The following is a 13,226-nucleotide window of genomic DNA, read 5'->3' as shown; positions in this document are numbered from 1 at the left end:
TACAGAAAAGCAAAAAAGAAAAAGGGATAAGAAAAACCGAATAAAACTGCTCGAAAACTGACCAGCGAACCGGGAAAACCCGATTTGGGAAGCTTCCCAAAACCAGGGCTTCGACGAACATGAAGAAAGGAAAAAGGGAAAAAAAGTCTGTACAAGGGGAAAACTGCCTAGTCGTTACTGCGGTTTCCTCACAATGAAGAGGCCGCGAGTTCAAACCTTTTCGTCACACTTCTTTTTTGTTTAAACATAAGAAAAAAAATGTAAAATGAGCAGGCACATAACTGAGCAGGGGTGTGCGCCGGTTTGCAGAATGAACAACAACCCGTGCTTAGAGGTTGTTTGGAAGCGTTAGCAGCTGATATATATAGAAAATTAGCTTTTAGCGGACTTTTGGCAAAACCCATGTTACAAACTTTTTTATCAATCACGGATGTATGGAAAATTGCGGTTGGGTTAGGAAAGTAATAAGTTGGCGTTGTATAATTTTTTGTTGGATAGGGATTAGCCTATCGTACATCAAGCATGACCTTTTGATGCTTTCCTCATTATGCGTTTGCACAAAAACGTCTCGGAGTTGTTTTTCTAACAACTCAATTTTTGGGTATTATGAAAACCAAGTTTTTCTTATCCAAAAATTATTTAAAAAATACCTTCAACCGGCCGATCGTGTGGGTGCGTCCGTCAGTTCCGTATCCGTTAGATCGTCTGCTAATCAGACGGACAAGAGCAACCCCACACCCACCTCCCTGTACACAACTGAGCAGTTATTTCCAAAAAAAGAAAATGTACAACTACATGGCTTTTTCTTTTACAGCAGCGGTGACTCATCTAACCGGGGGACAATGGAGGCGAGGAATTTCGTCGGGTCCGACGAGGATGGCACGCAGGTGGGTGGCGGGGACATCCGAGAGCCGTGAGGAGCGACGACTTGTGCGGCTAGGAGGGTGACGACATTGAGGATTCCAGCCGGATCCAACGAGGACGACCCACAGAAAGGAGGTGGGGGCTCGTCTCGGCGAGGTCCGATGGGGTTGATGGCGAGCGTCACAATAGGTACTTGCAACGACAACGGCTCACGATGCTCCTGCGGCGCATGGTGTTTTTCAGTGAAGCATGTTTTCTGAACAAAGGTCTTGTTACAATAGTCAGTGATGTTTGTGAAACAATGTTGTTGTTTCAAAGAGGAACCATACAGAGAGATGCTTTTGACAACGTCATCGATGTTTCTGAAACAGAACTCTTTGTTGCAATAGTCACGATTATTTGTGAAACAAAACTTTTGTTGCAAAGAGGGATAGTATGGCGAGCAACTTAGATGGGACAGCTCGCGAGGCGGCCAACAACTGGTTCTCTAAAAACTAGTTTTTTTAGCACCTCTAAAAACTGGGACCGCCTATAAGGTGCGTATATAAGATTTGCGTTTTTATTTTAGCCAGGCCAGTACAGCCTGGGCCGTAGCCCACGGCTACATTCGGCCTGTTAATGCCCAAAGGCCCACTCGGAGCTGGGCGCCGGTCTCCGACGTTGGATCGAGCCGACGGCTCCTATCGACCAATACCAGCGCCGGGTCAAACCCTAAGCACGCCGGCCATGGCGGTGCGGCAGCCCCGTTCGTCGGAGCAGCGTGCCTGGCCTCAAGGCCGCGCGCTCCTCTGCCGAACGGTGCTAGCCGTGTTGAGCACATGGCGATATCGGAAGCCTGTTCGCGCCGGCGACGTGTGCGGCGCGGGGCCACACAACATTCGCGTCCGATAGGGCGGCGCCGCCAGCCATTTCTTCCCGCCGGCCATCAAGAGAGACGGCGGCGTCGTAGCGTCAGTAGGTAGGCCCCGAATCCCTTTCTCTTCATCTTAATTTCATCATTTTGGGCTTCAAACTTTGGGGGTTTGAATTTGCAAGTTGGGTTTGCCGTCCAGGGTTAGTGTTTCGGATTGGGGAAATATTTTTTGGATTTCCTTCAACATTCAATTCTAACTGAATAGATTAAATATCATAATTATCTTATCAGCACCGACCATTAGCAATTATAGCCTTAACCGAAACAATAAACGACTAAAACATGATCAATGGCTTTAATACTGTATGCCACATCTAGTGCTTAACCATGCAATTATCATAACTGAGGGTAAGGTGGAACTTAATCATGATCATCAACTGAAAGCCAGTAACGTCTGAATGCTTTGAAGCAGTGGGGGTAGTGATCTCGAGGCACCGGGTCAACGGCAATGTGGCTACCCTCGTTGTCAGGCCAGAAGTCACCTGGTGGACTTAGCCCTGCACTATATGTCACTGCTGCTGCCAATGTAGCTGCAACCAGCAAGAAACTATGGTTCCGCTCCAGTTCCTCCTCTTTGTCATGGAGAGGAGCATCTGGATCATCTCTTATGTTGTTCCTTCTGCTGAAAATTTGTGCTATATAGAATCCTCTCAGAACCTCTGGATATCCCTGAAAATTTCTCGAAGCCATCCAGGCGCTAGATGCTGGAAGAACACTACATTAAGTGTGACATATGTGAAGATGCCAACAAGTAATACCCAAATGTAAACGGATGTTCTGACCTCCCTGTATCTCCCAGCAGCATAGGCCCCCATAAGTCCCAGCAGGTCAAGCAACATCGCGAACTGCAGCGAATGGAGCCAAATTGCATTCCGGCACAGCTCCCTGACCAGAAACAGGATCAGAACAGTGACTGATGTCATGAATGCCGTTGTGTTGCAGTAGAACACCTTGTACCGCTTGGTGTGGCTAAGAAACATGACAATGTCACTGGGAAGGTAGCTGGTTATCTGGCCAGAGCATTGATTACGGGTTGAGTTACTACTCAAGACAGCAACTAGTCGAGACTAGTGGCTAGACTAGTCTATGAGTCACACTCTGGGTGTCGACTAGAAATCTCGTGTAGACTAGTTCGCCGAATCGAGCAGTCGAAGGACCAGTCATGCACCTTGAGTCGTTCGACTAAAAAAGAATTAGGGATTGGGAGGGGATAAGTGAGCCACCCGCCCAGCCCGCAGCCTGTGGGAGGGAAAATTTCATCTCCTAGGTTTCCAGCTCGCTCTGAGCTGCCTTGCCTGGGAGTCTGGTAAGAGGCGCCACCTGCACCCATTATCCCACCGGCGCTGCCACCCACCACCGCCTCTCCGCCACTGCGCTCTGGCCCTTTCCCTCCATTGCTCCTGCTCTCCCTGCATCTGCTGGCTACTGGATCCACTCATCCGCCAGGTTGCAGCAAGCAAGCAAGCATAGTAATTTCTCCCTTCTCCCCTTCCCTTCTTTGATTTGATTTCCCCCCTGCCCTCTTCCTTATTTCGTTTTGCTTGCCTCAATTTCAAGACCCTTAGGTCTGAACTGCAAAGTCTACGCCATTGGAGATATCTCCTTCAAGAAGCCAACTAGGAGCAAGGATCCAGCAAGGAAATATGCTTATTGGCCTGATCTGTAAGACAAATTGACTGCCAGTAAGAGTCAAAAGGATATTAGAAAATAGCTTTGGATTTAGCCACTAAGAAATGATCGTGCTTTCATTGAAAAAATAAAACAAAGCAAAGAAACTAATAGTGTTTCCATTCGGTTATTTCTAGTCAATTCCCAACTTTGTGTAACTTTTTCTTTTGCAATCAAAGCTTTGTGTAACCGTTTCAATTAAAGTATCTCTTGCAGTAGACCAGTGTTTTATTTAGGACACTATAAAACCGAGCTCCTTGCCAGCCCTCTCACCGTCTCACGCGTTGAGCAGTTTAGTCCGTTTGATTTCGCATTCTCACAATCCTTGGCCGTCCGATCGCAATTCTATTCTCGCCTGGGCCATTTGTGCAATTTCGTGGGCTCATTGATCACAATTTTGAGGGCAGCTACTCTGGAGGAAAATTTGAAGTAAGCTGTTTGATCGGGCCTCTCTTCACCTCAGCCAGCCCGTTTCTGTGGCAGCCCATTTAGCGTGATGAAAATCTATTCGGGCAGTGTACAGCCGACCGAGCAACTCAGCCCATCAGGTCCTCCTGCTCTGCTCGGGTGAGAAAAACATTCCCACCTTTACGAGTGAGCCGACTCATCTGATGTGCCTCATGGCACGGCAGAACTGTGGTACATGCTTATATATGCCGCTAATAATTCCTTGCCCAGCCATCCGATGGGAGCTGCGTGCAAAACTGGTGGATACGTAAGAAAAATCATTAGCCAAATATAACACTGCTCCGTCCGTTACTCTCGCGCGCCGTGTCGCTGGTTCGGATGTTTAACTGAAAATCCATACGTCTAAATGAAAAGGCACAAGTGTATACTGAACAAGCAAAACAAGGCAAGGTACTCTGAATTTTCTGATCAATGCGGCAGTAGCAGCCATGCGCTAGGAAGACCTACTTCTCAAAGACAAAAGGGACCAGTCTAGGAGTACATTGGCCCTGGTAATTGTCAGTGGTGCTTCGTAATGCATCTGCTCTTTTTTCAGACCAGTCTGGTTCATCTGCCTGCAGATTAATGCATTTAGTAAAGGGACCAACAATGTATATTGACTCCTGAAAAATGGACATGTTTCTGATTAAAAGGATGAGCTGACACTCTTGCACATCTCTGACACTTGTTCAGGTGTAACTGAAAAGGAATAGCCAGTTACATACTGAACAAAGAAATTCAGACCATGCGTACATAATAATATCACCACTGCTCTAAATCCCAAAAGGCCCAAACACTGAAGCCACATGAAACGGGTGTATATTTCAGAGAACTATATATAGGTACTGTGCGGACTTCACCACTGCATCTAAATCATGAGCACTTCATTTGACAACGATCAAAGCAAGTCTTGATCATCCTATGGTATGATCAGATCAGCTCTCAGAAAGAAATCATACTCTTATACAAGTGTGAGACAGACACAGATATACTACCATTGGATTAGCAGTGAGTGGAATATTTATTTTGCAGGACAAGCAAAGACGACAATCATGGACATCCCTGACAAAAGCTCTTTGGACATGGACAACACTACCAGTGTGTTCAGCAATCAAATCTTGATGGGAACGAGCATGGATCCAACTTGTGCGTTCAGCAATCAAATCTTGATGGGAACGAGCATGGATCCAACTTGTGCGCTCTCCGGAGCAACAACTCCTCCAGGTAACAACATATATACTCCATTTCTATAGCTAGCTTCCGTATTAGTACTCCTCGTTTTGTATTCTGGTAGATGCATGCTCTATCACATGACATGAGAGAACAACACAGCATCTAATCCTACACTAATATAATTCCCTCAGTTTGCAGTGCACCGGTCATGAACGGTTTGAATTGATGTAACTCTAGCTTTCTTTTATTTTTGTGAGACACAAAGCTAGAGTGGCACAGCTAGCTATAAGTCACAGAGGGGCGTGTCTAGTTATTTTTGTGAGTGAGACACAAAGCTAGAGTGATTGAGACACAAAGCTAGAGTGAGACACAAAGCTAGAGTGATTGAGACACAAAGCTAGCGTGAGACACAAAGCTAGAGTGGCACATATGCTGTAGTACGTAGTAACACATATGGTAGCTAATTTTTTACACAGCTTTTTACCTCCCATCAATCGATCACTCTGATAAAGCTAGCTAGCTACTTGTCATTGACAGCATCTTAACAGTGAAAATTTGGAGTTATTAGAATTAAACACGACATATGAGTCCGTGTTGGTTTCCATCAGCTAGTAGGATTGGAGGTCTTAGCCGTGTAGGTTAGATTACTAGTCCTAGCTACTATTTATACATGTGTATAGAGCCCCTTGTAAACACCAGATCGTTGAGAAGCAATAAAGAAAGCCATGAGTGATATGCCCCTGTGGCTAACCAAAAATTCTTCCGATCAGTATTTTCTGTTTGCCATCGCCAAGTTTGCGAGTTCTCATCGAGACGTTCTGTCGTGATCCAATTGATCCAAACGCTACAGAGGAAGCTTACCGAGGTCAGGTGCACGTACGCAAAGTGTGCTAGTGATACGACGTGTGCTACTGATAAAGAAATCAATTAAGCAGCTTGCTTGCTAGCTTCCAAGCCAGCTTTGCACGAACGTTTGTTTGCTCTGCGTGATTTGATCCAACGTTCTAAAGCAAACAGGAGTTGCAACCTTTTCTCTCCAAGCAAAGTGTGCTATTGATAAAGTGTGCTAGTGATACGACGTTGCAACCTTTTCTCTCCGAACAGGAGTTGCACGTACGCAAAGTGCGCTACTGAAACGACGTGTGCTATTGATAAAGAAATCAATTAAGCAGCTTGCTTGCTACTGTAGCTTCCAAGCCAGCATTGCACGAACGTGTGTTTGCTCTGCGTGATTTGATCTAAAATTCTAAATCAAACAGTAGTTGCAACCTTTTCTCTCTCCCCACTTTGTTGCATGCCAGATGGATTCCCACTAAAGAAAAGATGTGTAGATGGATAGATAGGCCGGCATTTGATTCTTGAGTTGCACATTTTGTTCCCTATACCTTTTCCCTTGGCCTTTCCCGTGTTTCATACAGATTCTGTTGCATGCCAGATGGACTCCCACTAAAGAAAAGATGTGTAGATGGATAGATAGACCTACATTTGATTATTGAGTTGCACGCTTTGTTCCCTATACCTTTTCCGATGGCCTCTCTCATGTTTCATACAGAATCTGTTGCATGTCAAATGGACTCTCACTAAAGAAAAGATGTGTAGATGGATAGATAGGCCGGCATTTGATTCTTGAGTTGCACGTTTTGTTCCCTATACCTTTCCCTTTGGCCTCTCACGTGTTTCATACAGAATCTGTTGCATGTCAGATGGACTCCCACTAAAAAAATATGTGTAGATAGATAGATAGACCGGCATTTGATTCTTGAGTTGCACGCTTTGGTCCCTATACCTTTTCCCCTGGCCTCTTCTGTGTTTCATACAGAATCTGTTGCATGGCAGATGGACTCCCACTAAACAAAAGATGTGTAGATGGATAGATAGGCCGACATTTGATTCTTGAGTTGCACGCTTTGTTCCCTATACCTTTTCCCCTGGCCTCTCCTGTGTGAATCTGTTGCATGCCAGATGGACTCCTACTAAAAAAAGACGTGTAGATGGATAGATAGGCTGGCATTTGATTCTTGAGTTGCACGCTTTGTTCCCTGTACCTTTTCCCTCGGCCTCTCCCGTATTTTATACAGAATCTGTTGCATGCCAGATGGACTCTCACTAAAGAAAGGATGTGTAGATGGATAGATAGGCCGACATTTGCTTTGTTCCCTATACCTTTTCCCCTGGCCTCTCCTGTGTTTCATATGGAATTCGTTGCATGCCAGATGGACTCTCTGATGCGGAGCATCCCAAGTCCTACCAAGTGCCAAGTAGACTCATGACACGAGCACGTGCAAGAGCTCTCGAATCAGAGGTGACATCACTCCTCTCGCAACTCCCTTTCGAATCATATGAGACATGGCTACTACCTCAAACGGAGACACTTTGCATACTTAGGTACCAAGGAGTTAGGCATGGAGAAGCTAAGGAGCAAGGAGGATCGGAAGAGGAGGACATACGCGAAGACGGAGAAGAGAAAGGGCAAGACAACAAAAGCCCGGATGATTCGGACCGCCATTCGGACGATCCGGCCGCAGCCCGGACGATCCGGACCACGGCCCGCACAATCCGGCTATAGCGTCCTCGACCACAGCAGGCCTCTCCGCGAAGCCGGATCATCCAGATGGAGTCCCGGATCATCCGGACCCAGCCGGACCTCCGGACCCCACTTCGGACATCCGGGCCGCCGCCTGCCTCCTCGCCATGTCTGGACCATCCAGACCATCTCCCGGATCATCCGGGTCCCTGAAGCCCGGATTGTCCGGCTCCCCTTCCGGATCATCCGGACCCCCGCCTGTGCGCGCGTGTTAGGCCGAGGCCCATGTACCCTTTCATCCCCTTAGCCTATATATACGACTCCTCCACTTTTCTAGGGTTAGCAATGTGATAGCTCATTTTAGAGGTAGAGCTTTGCTCATCCACTTGATACTTTCTCCTTCGGAGACCGCAGGAGAAGATCCCCCAAGTGGATTCAAGATCCCTCATGGGAAGACCCCTCAAGACCTCCTCACGGAGAAGAACTACCGCCTCTTGTATCGTCCTTTGTTGCATTTGGATCCTGTATCACTCTTTATGTTCGTGGATCTAGCACATGTGTGATCGTTTCTCGTTGATTTGAGTGTTTCCTCCCTCATGTTTCACCTTGTGTTCTTGGTGTTCTTCGTAGGATCCCCTCCAAATCGTGAAAGACCGGCCATAGGGCTTCCACCCTACATCACTCCCACTAAAGAAAAGATGTGTAGATGGATAGCTAGGCCGACATTTGATTCTTGAGTTGCACGCTTTGTTCGCTATACCTTTTCCCCTGGCCTCTCCCATGTTTCATACAGAATCTGTTGCATGCCAGATGGACTCTCACTAAAGAAAAGATGTGTAGATGGATAAATAGGCCACCATTTGATTCTTGAGTTGCACGCTTTATTCCCTATACCTTTTCCCCTGGCCTCTGCCGTGTTTCATACAAAATCTGTTGCATGCCAGATGGACTCCTACTAAAAAAAGACGTGTAGATGGATAGATAGGCTGGCATTTGATTCTTGAGTTGCACGCTTTGTTCCCTGTACCTTTTCCCTCGGCCTCTCCCGTGTTTTATACAGAATCTGTTGCATGCCAGATGGACTCTCACTAAAGAAAGGATGTGTAGATGGATAGATAGGCCGACATTTGCTTTGTTCCCTATACCTTTTCCCCTGGCCTCTCCTGTGTTTCACATGGAATTCGTTGCATGCCAGATGGACTCTCTGATGCAGAGGAGGACATACGCGAAGACGGAGAAGAGAAAGGGCAAGACAACAAAAGCCCGGATGATTCGGACCGCCATTCGGACGATCCGGCCGCAGCCCGGACGATCCGGACCACGGCCCGCACAATCCGGCTATAGCGTCCTCGACCACAGCAGGCCTCTCCGTGAAGCCGGATCATCCAGATGGAGTCCCGGATCATCCGGACCCAGCCGAACCTCCGGACCCCACTTCGGACATCCGGGCCGCCGCCTGCCTCCTCGCCATGTCTGGATCATCCAGACCATCTCCCGGATCATCCGGGTCCCTGAAGCCCGAATTGTCCGGCTCCCCTTCCGGATCATCCGGACCCTCGCCTGTGCGCGCGTGTTAGGCCGAGGCCCATGTACCCTTTCGTCCCCTTAGCCTATATATACGACTCCTCCACTTTTCTAGGGTTAGCAATGTGATAGCTCATTTTAGAGATAGAGCTTTGCTCATCCACTTGATACTTTCTCCTTCGGAGACCGCAGGAGAAGATCCCCCAAGTGGATTCAAGATCCCTCATGGGAAGACCCCTCAAGGCCCTCCTCACGGAGAAGAACTACCGCCTCTTGTATCGTCCTTTGTTGCATTTGGATCCTGTATCACTCTTTATGTTCGTGGATCTAGCACATGTGTGATCGTTTCTCGTTGATTTGAGTGTTTCCTCCCTCATGTTTCACCTTGTGTTCTTGGTGTTCTTCGTAGGATCCCCTCCAAATCGTGAAAGACCGGCCATAGGGCTTCCACCCTACATCACTCCCACTAAAGAAAAGATGTGTAGATGGATAGCTAGGCCGACATTTGATTCTTGAGTTGCACGCTTTGTTCGCTATACCTTTTCCCCTGGCCTCTCCCATGTTTCATACAGAATCTGTTGCATGCCAGATGGACTCTCACTAAAGAAAAGATGTGTAGATGGATAAATAGGCCACCATTTGATTCTTGAGTTGCACGCTTTATTCCCTATACCTTTTCCCCTGGCCTCTGCCGTGTTTCATACAGAATCTGTTGCATGCCAGATGGACTCCCACTAAAGAAAAGATGTGTAGATGAATAGATAGGCCAACATTTGTTTCTTGAGTTGCATGCTTTGTTCCCTATACCTTTTCCCCTGGCCTTTCCCGTGTTTCATACAGAATCTGTTGCATGCCAGATGGATTCTCACTAAAGAAAAGATGTGTAGATGGATAGATAGGCCGGCATTTGATTCTTGAGTTGCACGCTTTGTTCCTTATACCTTTTCCCTTGGCCTCTCTCGTGTTTCATACAGAATTTGTTGCATGCCAGATGGACTCCCAGTAAAGAAAAGATGTGTAGATGGATAGATAGGCCGGCAGTTGATTCTTGAGTTGCACGCTTTGTTCCGTATACCTTTCCCCGTAGCCTCCCCCGATAGAGAATCTGTTGCATGGCAGATGGACTCCCACTAAAGAAAACATGTGTAGATGGATAGATAGGACGGCATTTGATTCTTGAGTTGCACGCTTTGTTCCCTATACTTTTTCCCCTGGCTCTCCCGTGTTTTATAAAGAATCTGTTGCATGCCAGATGGACTCCTACTAAAGAAAAGATGTGTAGATGGATAGATAGGCCGGCATTTGATTCTTGAGTTGCACGCTTTGTTCCCCATACCGTTTCCCCCGGCCTCTCCCGTGTTTTATATAGAATTTGTTGCATGCCAGATAGACTCCCACTAAAGAAAAGATGTGTAGATGGATAGATAGGTCGACATTTGATTCTTGAGTTGCACGCTTTGTTCCCTGTACCTTTTCCCCTGGCCTCTTCCGTGTTTCATACATAATCTGTTGCATGTCAGATGGACTCCCTCATGTGGAGCATTCTAAGGTCATCCCCATAGACCTATCATCATCTCACCAAGTGCCAAGTGGACCCATGACACGAGCACGTGCAAGAGCTCTCAAAACCGAGGTGACATCACTCCTCTTGCAACTCCCTTTCGAATCATTTGAGACATGGCTACTACCTCAAACAAAGACATTTTGCATACTCAAGTACCAAGGAGTTAGCCATGGAGAAGCTAAGGAGCAAGGAGGATCGAAAGAGGAGGGCATATGCAAAGACGGAGAAGAGAAAGGGCAAGACAGCAGAAGCCCGGATGATCCAGACCGTCGTCCGGACGATCCAACCCCAGCCTGGACGATCCGGACCACGACGCGGACAATTCGACTACAACGCCCTCGACCACAGCAGGCCTCTTCGCGAAGTCGGATCATTCGGACCTAGTCGGATGTCTGGACCCCACTCCGGACATCCGGGCCGCCGCTTGCCTCCTCGGCACGTCCGGACCATCCAGACCATCTCCCGGATCATCCGGGTCCCTGAAGCCCGGATCGTCCGGCTCCCCTTCCGGATCATTCGGACCCCTGCCTGTGCGTGTGTGTTGGGCCGAGGCCAATGTACCCTTTTGTCCCCTTAGCCTATATATATGATTCCTCCACTTTTCTAGGGTTAGCAATGTGATAGCTCATTTTGGAGATAGAGCTTTGCTCATCCACTTGATACTTTCTCCTTCGGAGACCGCGACCTTTATGGAGAAGATCCCCCAAGTGGATTCAAGACCCCTCACGGGAAGACCCCTCAAGACCTCCTCATGGAGAAGAACTACCGCCTCTTGTATCGTCCTTTGTTGCATTTGGATATTTTATCATTCTTTATGTTCGTGGATCTAGCACATGTGTGATCGTTTCTCGTTGATTTGAGTATTTCCCACCTCGTGTTTCACCTCGTGTTATTGGTGTTCTTCATAGGATCCCCTCCAAATCGTGAAAGGTCGGCCTTAGGGTTTCTTTGTTCGCTATACCTTTTCCCCTGGCCTCTCCTGTGTTTCATACAAAATCTATTGCATGCCAGATGGACTCCCACTAAAGAAGAGATGTGTAGATGGATAGATAGGCCGGCATTTGATTCTTGAGTTGCACGCTTTGTTCCCTATACCTTTTCCGCTGGCCTCTCCCGTGATTCAGACCAAATTTGTTGCATGCCGGATGGACTCCCACTAAAGAATAGATGTGTAGATGGATAGAAGGCCGGCATTTGATTCTTGAGTTGCATGCTTTGTTCCCTATACCTTTTCCCCTGGCCTCTCCCGTGTTTCATAGAGAATCCGTTGCATGCCAGATGGACTCCCACTAAAGAAAAGATGTATAGATGGATAGATATGCCGGCATTTGATTCTTGAGTTGCATACTTTGTTCCCTATACCTTTTCCCCTGGTCTCTCATGTGTTTCATACATAATCTGTTGCATGCCACATGGACCCCCACTAAAGAAAAGATGTGTAGATGGGTAGATAGGCCGGCATTTGATTCTTGAGTTGCACGCTTTGTTCCCTATACCTTTTCCCCTGGCCTCTCCTGTGTTTCATACAGAAACCGTTGCATGCCAGATGGACTCCCACTAAAGAAAAGATGTTTAGATGGATAGATAGGCCGGCATTTGATTCTTGAGTTGCACACTTTGTTCCCTACACCTTTTCCCCTGGCCTCTCGTGTGTTTCATACAGAATCTGTTGCATGCCAGATGGACTCCCACTAAAGAGAAGATGTGTAGATGGATAGATAGGCCGACATTTGATTATTGAGTTGCACGCTTTGTTCCCTACACCTTTTCCCATGGCCTCTCCCGTGTTTCATACAGAATCTGTTGCATGCCAGTTGGACTCCCACTAAAGAAAAGATGTGTAGATCGATAGATAGCCCGACATTTGATTCTTGAGTTGCACGCTTTGTTCCCTACACCTTTTTCCCCTGGCCTCTCCCGTGTTTCATACAGAATCTGTTGCATGCCAGATGGACTCCCACTAAAGAAAAGATGTGTAGATGGATAGATAGGCCGGCATTTGATTCTTGAGTTGCACGCTTTGTTCCCTACACCTTTTCCCCTGGCCTCTCCCGTGTTTCATATAGAATCTGTTGCATGGCAGATGGACTCCCACTAAAGAAAAGATGTGTAGATGGATAGATAGGCCGGCATTTGATTGTTGAGTTGCACGCTTTGTTCCCTACACCTTTTCCCCTGGCCTCTCCCGTGTTTCATACAGAATCTGTTGCATGCCAGATGGACTCTCACTAAAGAAAAGATGTGTAGATGGATAGATAGGCCGACATTTGATTCTTGAGTTGCACGCTTTGTTCCCTATACCTTTTCCCCTGGCCTCTTCTGTGTTTCATACAGAATCTGTTGCATGCCAGATGGACTCCCACTAATGAAAAGATGTGTAGATGGATAGATAGGCCGGCATTTGATTCTTGAGTTGCACGCTTTGTTCCCTACACCTTTTCCCCTGGCCTCTCCCGTGTTTCATATAGAATCTGTTGCATGGCAGATGGACTCCCACTAAAGAAAAGATGTGTAGATGGATAGATAGGCCGGCATTTGATTCTTGAGTT

At 47.2% G+C, this 13,226-nt stretch overlaps 1 long non-coding RNA gene across 3 annotated transcripts; it reads left to right on the top strand.

Annotated features, from left to right (window-relative positions):
- Positions 1-1,868: 1,868 nt before the first annotated feature.
- LOC125509757 lies at positions 1,869-11,530 on the top strand. Of its 3 annotated transcripts, none has more exons than XR_007284214.1 (4): positions 1,875-3,246; positions 3,335-3,439; positions 4,925-5,116; positions 10,634-11,530. It is a non-coding gene; the product is annotated as an uncharacterized LOC125509757 (long non-coding RNA). The 3 variants fall into 3 exon arrangements; XR_007284213.1 differs by lacking the exon at positions 10,634-11,530 and adding an exon at positions 7,279-8,160 and having other exon boundaries at positions 1,877-3,246; XR_007284212.1 differs by lacking the exons at positions 4,925-5,116; positions 10,634-11,530 and having other exon boundaries at positions 1,869-3,246; positions 3,335-3,643.
- The last annotated feature ends 1,696 nt before the right edge of the window (positions 11,531-13,226 follow it).

This window comes from Triticum urartu, chromosome 5 (genome assembly GCF_003073215.2).
Source record: "Triticum urartu cultivar G1812 chromosome 5, Tu2.1, whole genome shotgun sequence".
NCBI lineage: Eukaryota > Viridiplantae > Streptophyta > Magnoliopsida > Poales > Poaceae > Triticum > Triticum urartu.
Note: the sequence above shows the minus strand (reverse complement) of the source record. Positions and strands in the feature narration are given on the sequence as shown.